The following is a 15,564-nucleotide window of genomic DNA, read 5'->3' on the forward strand; positions in this document are numbered from 1 at the left end:
CATGTTCAGAGGAAGTTCACGTCCCAGGGATGAAAAGCTTAACATATGCGGGATGTTTGAAGACTCTGGTCTCTCCTCAATGGAGTTTAGAAGGATTTAATAGAAACTTACAGAATACTGAATTGCCTAGACAGAGTGGATGTTGGGAAGATGTTTCCTTTGGTTGGAGAGACTAGGACCCAAGGACACAGCCTTAGAGTAAAGGGACGACCTTTTAGAATGGAGGGAAGGAGAAATTTGTTCAGCCTCCTGCTTGCCTACTCAACTTATTTACAAAACGGTTCCTGGCAATTGTGAAGGAAAGATTTTGGGATCATACACTGGAAGTCATCAGGAGATTCCTTCAAAATGTTGCTATATTCATAGAACATTGAATATTACAGTGCAGTACAGGCCCTTCGATGTTGCGCTGACCTTTGGAACCAATCTGAAGCTCGTCTAACCCACATATTCCATTCTCACCCATATGCCTATCCAGTGACAGTTATAATACCCTTAAAATTGGCAAGTCTGTTGCAGGCAGTGTGTTCCACCCCCCTACTACTCTTTGAGTAAAGAAACTACCTCTGACGTCTGTCCTATATCTATCACCCCTCAATTTAAAGCTATGTTCTCTCATGCTAGCCATCGCCATCCAAGGAAAAGGCTCTCCCTGTCCAACCTGTCTAACCTGATTATCTTATATGTCTCAGTCAAGTCACCTCTCAACCTTCTTTTCTCTAGTGAAAACTGCCTCAACTCCCTCAGCCTTTCCTCATAAGACATTCCCTCCATTCCATGCAACATCCTAGTAAATCTCCTCTGAACCCTTTCCAAAGTTTCCACGTCCTTCCTATAATGCAGTAACCGGAACTGTATGCAATGTTCCAAATGTGGCCATACCAGAGTTTTGTACAGTTGCAGCATGATCTCATGGTTCTGAAATTCAATCCCTCTACTAATGAAAGCTAACACATCGTATGTCTTCTTAACAACCCTATCAACCTGGGTGGCAACTTTCAAGGGTCTATGTACCTGGACACTTAGATCTCCCTGTTCACCTATATTACCAAGAACCTTACCATTAGCCCAGTACTCTGCATTCCTGTTACAGCTTCCGAAGTGAATCACCTCACACTTTTCTGTAGTAAACTCCATTTCCCATCTCTCAGCCCAGCTCTGCAGCTTATCTATGTCTCTATGTAATCGATAACACCCTTTGTCACTATCCACAACTCTATCAACCTTAGTGTCATCTGCAAATTTACTAACTCATCCTTCTATGCCCTCATCCAGGTCATTTATAAAAATGACAAACAACAGTGGATCCAAAACAGATCCTTGCGTTACCCCACTAGTAACTGAACTCCAGGATGAATACTTCCAATCAACCACCACCTTCTGTCTTCTTCCAACTTCTGATCCAAACCGTTAAATCACCCTCAATCCCTTGCCTCTGTATTTTGTGCAATAGCCAACTGTATGGAACCTTATCAAAAGTCTTACTGAAATTCATATATACCCCATCAACAGCTTTACCCTCATCCATCTGTTTGGTCACCATCTCAAGAACTCAATAAGGTTTGTGAGGCATGACCTACCCTTCACAAAGCTATGTTGACTGTCCCTAATCAACTTATTCCTCTCTAGATGATTATAAATCCTAGCTCTTATAACCCTTTCCAACACTTTATCCACAACCGAAGTAAGGCTCACTAGTGTATAATTACCAAGGTTGTCTCTACTTCCCTTCTTGAACAAGGGAACACATATGCTCTCCTCCAGTCTTCTGAGACTATTCCTGTAGACAATGATGACAAAGACTTGGCAATTTCTTCCCTGGCTTCCCAGAGAATCCTAGGATAAATCCCATCCAGCCCAAGTGACTTATCTATTTTTACACCTTCCAGAATTGCTAACACCTCCTCCTTATACACGCCATCTAGTCAAGTAGACTGTATCTCAGTATTCTCCTCAACTACATTATTTTTTTTTAGTGTGAATACTGATGAAAAGTATTCATTTCACGCCTGCCCTGTATCCTCTGACTCCATGCACACCTTCCCACTACAATGCTTGACTGACACTAATCTTAGTCTTGTCATTCCTTTATTCCTGATATAACCATAGAAAGCCTTAGGGTTTTCCTTGATCCTATCCACCACTGACTTCTCATGTCCTCTCCTGGCTCCTCTTAGCTCTCTCTTTAGAACTTTCCTGGTTAACTTGTAACTCTCAAGTGCCCAAACTGAGCCATCACATTTCATCCTTACATAAGCCTTCTTCTTCCTCTTGACAAAAGATTCAACTTCCTTAGAAAACTACAGCTTCAGTGCTCAACAACTTCCTTCCTGCCTGATAGGTACACACTTATCAAGGACCCGCAGTAGCTGGTATGAGAATAAGCTCCACATTTCAATTGTGCCCATCCCCTGCAGTTTCCTTCCCCATCCTATGCATCCTAAATCTTACCTAATTGCATCATAATTGCCTTTCCCCCAACAATAACTTTTGCCCCATAATATATACCTATCACTTTCCATCACTAAAGTAAACATAACTGCATTGTGGTCACTATCACCAAAGTGCTCACCCACCTCCAAATCTATCACCTGGCTGGGTTCATTACTCAGTACCAAAGCTAATGTGGCCTCACCCCTTATTGGCCTATCTACATACTGTGTCAGGAAACCTCCTGCACACCATGGACAAAAACTGACCCATCTAAAGTACTTGAACTGTAGTATTACCATTCAATATTTGGAAAGTTAAAGCTCCCCATAACAACTCCCTGTCACTCTCACTCCTATTGAGGATCATCTTTGCTATCCCATCCTCTACATCTCTGGAACTATTCGGAGGCCTATAGAAAATTCCCAAAAGGGTGAATTCTCCTTTCCTGTTTCTAACCTCAGCCCATACTACCTCAGTTGATGAGTCCTCAAACGTCCTTTCTGCAACTGTAATACTGTCCTTGACTAACAGTGCCACACTGCCCCTTCTTTTAACATTTTGTCTGTTCTTACTGAAACATCTAAATCCCGGAACCTGCAATAACCATTGCTCTCTCTGCTCTACCCATGTCCCTGAAATGGCCACAACATCGAAATCAGGTACCAAGCCATGCTGCAAGTTCACCCACCTTATTCCAGATGCTCCTGGCATTGAAGTAGACACACTTCAAACCAACCTCTTGCTTACCGGTGCCTTTTTGTGATCTTGAAATCTTAGCTCTGACTTCACTACTCTCAACCGCCCATATACTTGTACAACAAATTTGGTTCCCATGCCCTGCTGAATTAGTTTAAACCCACCCAAAGAGCATGAGCAAATATTTCCTCCCCATCCCAGGATATTGGCACTCGCCTGTTTCAGGTGAAGACCATCTTATTTGTAGAGGTCCTACCTACCCTAGCAAGAGCCCCAATTATCCAGGAATCCAAAACCTTCCCTGAACCATCCCTGTAGCCATTTGTTCAACTCCTCACTCTCCTTGTTCCTCATCTCGCTAGCATGTGCAATGGGCAACAACCCAGGGATAACAGTTCTGTTTGTTCTCACTCTAAATTCAAAACTGTTCCAATCACAAATATAAAAATGCATGCAAACTCGGAATCTGTTAGCACGAGCTATAATGATTTTAAAGCAAGTACAATGTGAAATAACCTGTAGAGCTTTATATGTCGTGTGCATTGTTAGCATGAAACCTGCTTCCAGTTTTCCACTTGATTTCTGAATAATGTGATGGGCACCTGATAATAGTCTCTGTGAACATGTACTATGCAGTTATTTCATAACTTGTGATTTGAATTCTTGCTACTTAGAACATTGCATAAACTGTTTAATGATTCACCCTTCACATGCATATGACACAGCCAAGCATAAAATTCTAACTAAGATAGTGCATTATAAATCATCCATTAACAATTTAGGTTAGCAATTTTGGAAGATGGGTATTTAACTAAATGCTTCAATTGTTTCAGTTGTTAATGGGGAATATCACTATGGAGTAGCAGCATTTTTGACGAAGTACACTCGACAGTAATAGCACTTTACTTTCATTAGAACACCTTTACTACAAAAAAAAAGTCTCACACCACTTTACAGAGGCATCTGTTAAATCAATGCTGAGTTAACAGCAGGGAAATTAGGAGAGGTGAACAAAAAACAAGTCATAGAGGTAGACTTAAGAGAGAGTCTTGAATGAGAAGTCAGATTGAATAGATAGGAACAGTGTATTGGAACTGAGTGACAGAAGATACAAATATTAATGGTGAAGCAAGTGTAGAATATGTAATGTGCCTGAGTAAGAGAACTGGAAATTTGGAGGGAGGTTGGATTATAGGTTTGCATTTGGAAGAGAATACAAAGGCAGAGATAGGTAACACAACAGAAGAATTTAAATAAAAAAGTACAAATTTGAACGACAATTGTTTAGCAAGGACAAGAGGGGCAGGAGGGGTACTTCAAAGCTCACACCGGTTCACATACAAAATACACCATTCTACTAATGGATCATCACACTGAAAGAGGTCAACAAAATAATAAATGGAAGCTCTATTCCTTCCAATAGGGTACCAATAAATTGCATACTGGGACATGGAGTACAGGGCAAAAACTACAGCAATTTCTCTTATCAGTCACATCCAGGGGATTCTCACCAACAAAATTGATGGGTTTGTGAGCAAATTTGCACCTTTGTATTATAAGGTTGAGCATGCTGAAATCACTTGTTGGGAACCTGAAAGATACTTGTTACTTCTGCTTCCAGTGAGTTTTGAGAAGATTTATAGCTCAGTTTGAGGTTCTGGATGTAGGTTTGCTCACTGAGCCGGAAGGTTCGTTTTCAGACATTTCGTCACCATACTAGGTAACATCTTCAGTGAGCCTCCGGATGAAGCACTGGTGGTATAGCCCACTTTCTATTTATATGTTTGGGTTTCCTTGGGTTGATGATGTGACTTCCTGTGGTGATGTCATTTCCTGTACTTTTTCTCAGGGGTGGCAAATAGGATTCAAGTCGATGTGTTTGTTGATAGAGTTCCGGTTGGAATGCCATGCTTCTGGGAATTCTCGTGCGTGTCTCTGTTTGGCTTGTCCTCAGATGGATGTGTTGTTCAATCGAAGTGGTGTCCTTCCTCATCCATAAGTAAGGATACTAGTGAGAGTGGGTCATGTCTTTTTTTTCAAAGACTGAAGATGTTACCGAGTATGGTGACAAAATGTCTGAACATGAAACTTCCAGCTCAGGGAGCAAACTTACATCCAGAACTTCTGCTTCCAATCTGAAAGAGACCTTCAGTACCCAGGAAAGCTTTATGGGATAGGCCACACCTGGAATTTTGTGTGCAGTTTTGGTATTCTAATCTGGGGAAAGATGTTATTGCTCTCGGTGGAGTGCAGCAAAGGTTTACCAACTTGATTCCTGGGTTGGCAGGACTAACGTATGAGGAGAGATTTAATTGGTTAGGATTGTATTCACTGGAGTTTAGAAGAAAGAGGGGAGGGGATCTAATAGCAACCGATAAAATTCTAACAGGACTAGACAGGTTAAATGCAGGAAGGATGTTCGCGCTAGTGGGGGAGTTCCGAACCAGTGGTCATAATTTAAGGAGAAGGGGTAAACCTTTAAAAATTGAGACGAGGTGAAATTTCTTCACCCAGAGAGTGATGAGCTTGTGGAAATTCACTACACAGGAAGTGAGTGAGGTCAAAATGTTATGAGAGTTCATGAAGCATGTAAGTGTACTTCTTGTGGCTAAAGGAATCACAGGATGTTGGGCGGGGGGGGGGGGAGGGAAGAGAGAGAGAGAGAGAGGGATTAGGGTATTAAGCTCAAATATCAGTCTTGATAATATTGAAAGATGGAGCAGCTCAAGGGTCAAGTGACCTACTCCTTATCTTCTATGTTTCTGTATAGGTTGGTCTGGAATGCAAACGTGTACAGTTTTGATTATGTGCTTCTTTAAACCTATGCTGTACTTTAACTGGGGTGCCTGCATTTTTCACACTTGGGATCATCAAGGAAATCAAGGTGAGAGGACTGTGGGATTGATGTGGCTGAGCAATTAGCAGACAAGAAATATTTTAAGTACTGAGATTGCACTCTCACTTTCTGGCTGAGGTGTAAGTCTTTTGTTCACAGAATGTTTTAAAAGCAATTATACTTTGTCAGGGTGTGGATGTTTCTGGCCAAGCCAGTATTTGTTGTTCATGTCTAGAGATGTCTTTTTGAGCTGCTATAGTCTATGTGGTGTAAGTGCACTCTCAGTGCTTTTATAGAAAGTCTTGTAAGATTTTAACCCAGAGACAGTGCAGAAACAACAACTTGGTTCAAAGTCGGAGTGAACTTTGACTTGGAGGGGAATTTGCAGATGATGGTGTTCCATTTCATCTACTGCCCTTGTCCTTCAAAGTGGAGTGAATTAGGAAGGTGCCTACTATAAAAGTTTGATGAATTGTTACATATTGCCTTGTAGATGGCACACACTGGTGCAATGTGACAAGAATGAATCCTGAAGGTGATAGATTAGGTGCTAATCAAGCAGGCTGTCTTGGCATGATGGTGTTGATCTTCTTAATGTTGTTGGAGTTAAACTTATCCAACCAACTGTAGAGTATCCCATCACATTCCTGATTTGTGCCTTGGTGGTGGACAGGTGTTGATAAGTCAGAAGGTAATTACATAGTGTAGAATTCCCAGCCTCTAACCAGTTGCTTCTACCACAGTAATTTTTATGGCTGACCTTGTTCAATTTCTGCTCAGTAGTAAGCCCCGTGTTGATAGGGGGAGATTAGTGGTACTGCCATTGAATATCAAGGGGAGGTAGTTATGTCCTCTGTTGTTGGAGACAGTCACTGTTTGATACATGTATCGACTGAATGTCATTTGTTCTGACTTCATCTGACCTGCTTTGTGGGTGAGGTACAGTTTTGGAGGTCATTTTAACTATTTTGAAGTCCAAATTATTTTTTTCTTGATTTATGATTTGGTCCAAGATTTATAGATTACCCCTAAAGGAACTCATTGTCACAGATATTTATTGTAAAGCAGCTAATTAAGAACAAAAAATTAAGACATGATACATCAGCTAAATAGACAGAAAAGCCCCATGTCCTTTGATCAGTAAGAACTGTTGACTGGTCCTGGTACTGGGGAAGTGGAGATGCTGATCTCTGTAGCTGACAGTGCCAGTGTTCACACAACAGTTTACTATTCACCTCAGACAAACAGACAGATGAAACACAGCGATGCTGATTTTTATATCAGTCATTCACAGTCTCTTCCACTTTTGGTCTTCTTGTGCTAGCAAACATTTTAAGTCAAAAACAACAACTTCAAATCATTTCCCTCCAAAGAACCACTTATATATTGACGTAGTCATAATAATGGGATCATACCTAACAGACAGTGTATTAGACAACACCATCACCATCTTTAAGTATGGTTCCTCCCCATTCAGCTGGACAGACCCATCAAACAAGATAGCACAGTCGTATACAGCTGAAAAGGAGTTTCTGTGGGAGCCTTCAGCACTGAAATCTCATGGCATCCAGCAAAGCATGGACAAGGAAATCTTCTATTGATAATTACCTCCTTCTCTCCCGCAGCGGATGAATCAGTACTCCGCTATTTAAATGTCACTTAGAAGAAGAACTGAAAGTGGCAAGGCCACAGAATTTATTCTGGTTTGTGGGCTTTGCTGTTCATCACCAAGCATGGCTCAGTAACATCACTAATTACTGAGCTGGTTAAGTGCTAAAGGATATGATTTTGAAATGAGGTCTGCATCAGGTCATGAGGGTAAAATGTACTTGACCTCATCCTCACCAATTAAACTATGGCAGATTGATACATTGATATGAGTCAGGAGATCCCACCATATCAGGCTTTAGGCATATCCTGTTTCACAGCCAGTAGTAGAGTCATGCTCTTTGCAGAGATGTACGTAACCATGTGACTATCAGCTAGTCACCCAGTGTAGAATCTTTCTTAATTGGAGAGCGAGAAATTTCTTAATTTCCAATTAATTTCTTAATGTTTGATAAAATTATGAGACAGCCTTTTCTTACAAAACTATCAAGCTTCAGCTCAACATGGGAGTTCCTTTTGCATCTCTATAATTGTCCTTGGGTGAGACAAGCACCAAAGCCTGAGAAATTATGGCACTTGTACTAAAGATGGACTTCACTCTCTCAATAATCACATGCCTTGTAAATGGAGAGACTGACAGAAACTCACAAATTCCCTTCTGTGGCTGGTTCAGAATTGGCCTCTAGGTTAAAAGTCCCTGAAGCTCATAGGCTTATAGGAACAGGGGTAGGCCATTTAGCTCATCAAGCTTGCCTCATCATTCAGAGTCTTTTACCCATTCTATTCCCATATCCTTGTATTCTATTGGTAATCAGAAACCTCTCACTCTACCTTAAACATGCTCAAAGACTGACTTTCCACAACCCTCTGTAAAGAATTCCAGTGGCTCACAACAGGAAAAACAATTCTCCATGCCTCAGGCATATGTGGCATTGCCTCTTATTTTGAAATTGTGCCCCCTGAATCTACACTCCCCGGCCAGGGGAAATATAGTATCTACATCCACCCTGTGTATGGTTTGTAAGTTATAATGAGATCTTCTCTCATTCTTTGAAACTCTAGAGAATACAAGTTTAGTTTGCTCACCACCTTTTCATGCCATCCTAGTGTGGGTGAGGGCTGAGGGCTGAGGGCTGATGTACAGGAGATGAGCCAGACATGACTCAGGGCCCTGTCAACCACGGTGGTGGGAAACGCTCGGTCAGACGACACCCCACAAAGATCCACATCTAGAGGATCATTTGTCACCGTTCTGTCACCTCCATTGGTATGCCGCCACCAGACATATATTCCCCTTCCCCTCCTTCCTTGTTAGCATTCCACAGGCAACGTTCCCTCCGGGACAACTTGGCCCACTCCACCTCCACTTCTGCTCTTCTCCACACCCTTGTGGGCACCTTCCCGTGCAATGGCAGAAGGTGCAACTCCTGCTGGTTTACCTCTTTCCTCCTCACTATCGAAGGTCCAGGACCCACCTGTTAGGTAAAGCAACAGTTCACTCAATCTAGTCTACTGTATTTGCAGCTCACAATGTGGTCTCATCTACATTTGGGAGATGAAATGCAGACTGGAAGACCACCTTGCAGAAGTGACCCTAAGTTTCCTGTTGCCTGCCACTTCAACATACCTCCCTGTTCCCTGGCCAACATGTCTGTCTCAGGCTTGCTTCAGTGCTCCAGCGAAGCTCTGCATAAGCTAGAAGAGCAACACCTCATTTTCTGCTTGGGCACCCTGCAGCCTTTGGGACCCAATGTTGTACTCAATAATTTTAGGGCCTGAACACCTTCCCCCATGTCCTTACCCCAACATCCCACACACATAGACTGCTACCTCAAACAACCCATTGTATGCCACTAATAGTCCCCATTAACAGCAGTTGGTTCTCCCAGGTTGAACTTTACCAATTCCTTTCTCTGTCCATTTGATTTTCTCTGTCTCTAGGCTCCTTCTCCAAATAATGTTTACCCTTGCTCCCTCCTCTCACCCCACATTCAGCATATAAAGCAAACTTAGCTACCATCAGTTCTGAAGAAGGATTACTGGACCTGAAATGTTAATTCTGCTTTCTTTCCACAGAGGCTGCCAGACCTGCTGAGAACATTCTAGCAATTTTTGATTTTGGTTCTGATTTCCTGCATCTGCAGTTCTTTTTTTTATTGTTTGCTGCTGTTGAAAATATTGGAGTCTCTTTGTTCTGTCAGTCTCTTCCGCTGCAAGTGGTTGTGAAAGTTAGAGTTCAACCCATTGCAACCATTTGGTGACATATTAATGAAGAGAAGTAGTAAACACTTCAATGATAGCAATGTTATGTTTGTGTTACTAACTACAAAGAAGAATCCAAAAATGATAAACATAAATGAGAATATAACTACTGGATATTCAGATCCTTGTGAAAGCCATCTTTTTCCCAAAAAGGCATCAGGTGATAGATTAACTATGACAGCATTTCAGGCTTTTGAAGTACTATTCATATTAAAATCACCATGGTCTATAGGGCTGTGCTTTCAATTTTTTTTCAGTGAGAAATGTCTGGTGGTTGTTTTTTAAGATTAGATTACTTATAGTGTGGAAACAGGCCCTTTGGCCCAAAAAAAACCACACCAACCCTCCTAAGAGCAACCCACCCAGACCCATTCCCCTACATTTACCCCTTCACCTAACCTGCACATTTTTGGACTGTGGGAGGAAACCAGAGCAAACCCACACAGACACAGGGAGAATGTGCAAACTCCACACAGACAGTTGCCTAAAGTGGGAATTGAACTGAGGTCTCTGCCGCTGTAAGGCAGCAGTGCTAACCTCACCTGAGGTAAGGAGAGAGTCCTTCATGGTAGCCTTAGCCAGAGCAGGAATTGAACCCACGCTGTGGCTGTTGGTGTTACAAATCAACAGCCCATCCAACTGAGCTAATCAACCACCTCCTCATCCTCCCCCATGCCACCTCAGGTATTGGGTAGATATCATGCTGGAATGAGCCACTACCTCCCTGGGTGTGCCGTTCTTCAATACAAAAAGTGTAGGCCTTTGATAGCCAGGAAATCTGCCCCTGAGGCCTTTGATCTTAAGGGAGGCAAGGTGATGGACTGCTAACTTCCCGATTGACACTTGATACAGTGAGACTTCCCTAAAAGAGGCAATACAGGGTTCTCGCTGGCTCTCTGGCTCCGGTTAAGACCCCTCCACAAAATTCTGCTTATTAGATATGTTTTCATTTTCATTTACCTACCATGTTTCCTGTATTTTTTGCTTTGCTTACAGGTATTCAGCTCCCCTTTTTTTGATAAACCCGACAAGTTGCCAGTACTGAACAAATGCTGACAGGCAGTTTTCTGACAGGAGAGAGAAGAGGAGATCTGGTCATAAGTCCATGGAACTGAGCCACAAACATGCAAGGCATTCCCAGAAGGGTAAATGCAGCAGCCTCAAAGAAATGGAGTAAGTGATTATTTCCCTATTTTTTGTCAGCCTGGAGCAGCACCCTTTGCTGCTGAAAGTCCACTTCCACTTAGCATAACACGTTGAATATTTTAAAGAGGTTCACACGTGTTTGAGGTAGGACAGTTGGATATATAAATCAAGGCCTGCTCCAAAGTTGAATGAAGCATACTATCATCCCATCAGGAGTGAAAATAAGTCTGTAGTAGGGGCCTTAACCACAAGAGAGTTCTAATTAATGTTTAAATCAGAGAGCAATATTATAAGATCAGAAAAAAAGAGTGTTTTAGACAAGGAACATAACCCAGGAATCTGCATTTAGGGAGCAGGAATTGTCAAAAATAGAATGATTAGCAAAACTTTACCTGCCAACGTGTTATTTGCTTCAGTGCTGGGCTATCCATCACCATTGCCAGGCATTCTTGCACTCTGCCAGAGGGTGGCACTATTCCATCTTTCAAAAGCAAATCAGGCAATCATACAGTGTGTACGCTGCAACTGGCACATTTCATAAATAAAGTCATAAAAATTAAACACAAATCTTTTCAGATGTATTCAGATATTCACTTTTAAAGTCTGAACAAGTCAAAACCGGATGTTTTGTAATTACAAAATTTTCAGTTTTGATTCCAATTTCATTAAAGGTGTCTGTCCATTTCTTATAGCTTGACTTTTTTTCTGTTGTGGCAAATATTCTGTAATTTGAATAAAAAAGAAAAAAGAAAAACAACTTGAAGTGGGTTTTTTAAAATAATTATGTTTGTCCAATTTTTCCTAAATTGTGGGTTGACGAGAGTAAGCTTTAACTATGGCAGAGTAGAAGCTCAAGAATCAAATCGAAGTTCACGTTTGTCTCTGGTAGATTGATTCACTGGGATTGAAATAAGATGACAGGATAGGGAAGTAGGGTCTGGAAGTAACCCTTGTAAATTACTCAAGTCAAGGTGGTTATCACTTGCCAAATATTTCAATGTAATATGTTAGTTGTTAGTATAAGGTTCTGAGATTCCTTATCTTTCCTTCCATTGATATGGATGTAGCTAAACCAAGCTTATATTGGACACCTGCAACCCCTCACAATATCCTGAAGAGACTAGGTTTATGTTTCACGATAATGTGCAATTGGTAATTGGAAGGTGTTTTACAGACCAGACCAAACTCCCGCAGAATATATTAAGAAGACAGCTGAGACCCTAACTTCTTATTTTAAAGGTAAGTGTAAGGTGTTGCATTCCAGAAACAATTCAATTGGTCAAACTATTCGACTTCAAGAAAAAACACACTTCATTTTTACACTACAGTTAAAATACAGACAAAATAAAAATATAATAAAGAATTAGCTGTAACTCTATTGAAATGTTTAACGTAATAATATACATATTAAATACCAGTAATTAACTGTTCCAAAGTTGTAACATCTCATACATATACCCTTGACAAAGACAAATTCAGTAAATAGATTGTCTCACATGCAATTCTAGTAGCAGGAAGAGAGCCCCAGCTTTCAACAGTAATAGATGGAGAATAAAAGCTTTCACATCCAGCTTCAAGACCCCAGCAGCTGCAGAAAGCTAAAACTAACAATCCTGCTTCTGTGGGAGCTTGGCTCCGCCCATTCAGGCTGCTTCTATGGTTCCAACTTAAAAAAAAACCCAAGGCCTCACAAGACGTTTACTCTGATAGATTTGAGCAGACTACTCACCATTTCTGTCACAATTTTTCTTCATAAAAAAGGACCAAAATACACCTCTTAAAGCCATGATATCATTACAAGTATTCAAATTGAATTGAGCTGAGATATTATATTCATCTTGATTTTACCCTAATAGTCAGAGGGAAATTGAGAAACAAACTTGTAAAGAGATCTCCGTTATCTGTAAGAATAATAGGGTGGTTATAGTAGGGATTTAACTTTCCAAACATGGACTGGGGCTGCCTTGCTGTTAAGGGTTCAGATAGACAGAAATTTGTTAAGCATCTACAAGAACATTTTCTGATTCAGTATGTGGATGTACCTACTATAGAAGGTACAAAACTTTACCTACTCTTGGGAAATAAGGCAGGGCAAGTGACTGAGGTGTCATGAGGGAACACTTTGGGGCCAGTGACCATAATTCTATTAGTTTTAAAATAGTGATGGAGAAAGATAGACCAGATCTAAAAGTTGAAGTTCCAAATTGGAGAAAGGCCAATTTTGACGGTATTAGGCAAGATCTTTCAAAAGCTGACTGGGGACAGATGTTCACAGGTAAAGGGATGGCTGGAAAATGGGAAGCCTTCAGAAATGAGAGTGCAGAGAAAGTATATTCCTATTAGGGTGAAAGGAAAGGCTGGTAGGTATAGAGAATGCTGGATGACTAAAGAAATTGAAGGTTTGGTTAAGAAAAAGAAGGAAGCAGATGTCAGGTATAGACAGGATGGATCAAGTGAATCCTTAGATGAGTATAAAGGCAGTAGGAGTATACTTAAGAGGGAAATCAGGAGGGCTAAAAGGAGACATGAGATATCATTGGCATATAGAGTTAAGGAGAATCCAAAGGGTTTTTATAAATACATTAAAGCCAAAAGGGTAACTAGGGACAGAATAGGGCCCCTCACAGATCAGCAAAGCAGCCTTGTGTGGAGCTGCAAGAGACGGGAGAGATACGAAACGAGTATTTTGCATCAGTGTTTACTGTGGAGAAGGACATGGAAGATATAGAATGGAGGGAAATAGATGGTGACATTATGAAAACTGTCCATATTACAGAGGAGGAAGTGCTGGATGACTTGAAATGCATAAAAGTGGATAAATCCTCAGGACCCGATCAGGTGTACCCTAGAACTCTGTGGGAAGCTGGGGAAGTGATTGCTGAGCCTCTTGTTGAGATACTCTCAGGTGCTGGAAGACTGGAGGTTGACTAATATGGTGCCACTATTTAAGACAGGAGGTAAGGACAAGACAGGGAATTATGGACCAGTGAGCCTGACGTCAGTGGTGAGCCAGTTGTTGTTGGGAATGCTGAGGGACAGGATGTGCATGTATTTGGAAAGGCAAGGACTGATTAGGGATAGTTAACATGGCTTTGTGCGTGGGAAATCATGTCTCACAAACTTGATTGAGTTTTTGAAGAAGTAACAAAGAGAATTGATGAGAGCAGAGCAGTAGATGTGATCTATATGGACTTCAGTAAGGCGCTCGACAAGGTTCCCCATGGGAGACTGGTTAGCAAGGTTAGATCTCATGGAATCTAGGGAAAACTAGCCATTTGGAATCAGATCTGGCTCAAAGGTAGAAGACAGAGGGGGGTGGTGAAGGATTGTTTTTCAACTTGGAGGCCTGTGACCAGTGGAGTGCCACAAGGATCGGTGATGGGTCCACAATATTTTGTCTTTTATATAAATGATTTGGATGTGAGCAAAAGTGTTATAGTGAGTTTGCAGGTGACACCAAAATTGGAGGTGTAGTGGACAGAGAAGAAGGTTACTTCAGATTACAACAGGATTTTGATCAGATGAGCCAATGGGCTGAGGAGTGGCAGATGGAGTTTAATTTAGATAAATGCGAGGTGCTGTATTTTGGGAAAGCAAATCTTCGTACCACTAATACACTTAATGTAAGGGTCAAGATTAGAGTGGTGTTTGAAAAGCACAGCAGGTCAGGCAGCATCTGAGGAGCAGGAAAAATCAACATTTCGGGCAAAAGGCCTTCATCAGGGATGAAGCTGGGAGCCTCGGAGTGGACAGATGAATGGGAGGTGGGTGGGGCAGGGGAGAAGGTAGCTGAGAATGCATTAGGTGGATGAGGTGTGTGGTTAAAGGTGATGGATTGGAGAGGAGGGTGGAGCAAATAGGTGAGAAGGAAGATTGACAGGTGGGGCAGGTCATGAGGACAGTGCTGAGCTGGCAGGTCGGAACTGGGGTGAGGTGGGGGAAGGGGAAATGAGGAAACTGGTGAAGTCCACATTGATGCCCTGGGGTTGAAGGGTCCCGAGGAGGAAGATGAGGTGTTCTTCCTCCAGGCGTCGGGTGGTGAGGAATTGGCGGTGGAAGAGGCCCAGGAACTGCATGTCCTCGGCAGAGTGGGAGGAGGAGTTAAAATGTTCAGCTAAGGGACGGTGGGGCTGGTTGCGAAGGTTGATGGGGTGGAAGGTGAGGACCAGTGGGGTTCTGTCCTTGTTGTGGTTGGAGGGGTGAGGTTTGATAGCGGAGGTGAGGGACGTGGGTGAGATGTATCGAAAGGCATCTTCAATCTCCCCGTTCACCTCTGTCCAAGGTACCAAAGGTGCCTTCCACATCCATCAAAGTTTCACCTGCACTTCCACACATGTCATTTATTGTATCTATTGCTTCCGATGCAGTCTCCTCTACACTGGGGAGACTATATGTTTTCTCACAGAGACCTTCAGAGAACATCTCTGGGACACCCTCACCAATTTATCCCACCATGTCGTGGCCTAACATTTCAACTCCTCCTCCCATTCTGCCAAGGACATACAGGTCCTGGGCCTCCTCCATCACCACACCCTCACCACCCAATGCCTCATCTTCTGCGTCTGGACTCTTCAACCCCATGG

This window comes from Hemiscyllium ocellatum, chromosome 9 (assembly GCF_020745735.1).
Source record: "Hemiscyllium ocellatum isolate sHemOce1 chromosome 9, sHemOce1.pat.X.cur, whole genome shotgun sequence".
Taxonomy (NCBI): domain Eukaryota; kingdom Metazoa; phylum Chordata; class Chondrichthyes; order Orectolobiformes; family Hemiscylliidae; genus Hemiscyllium; species Hemiscyllium ocellatum.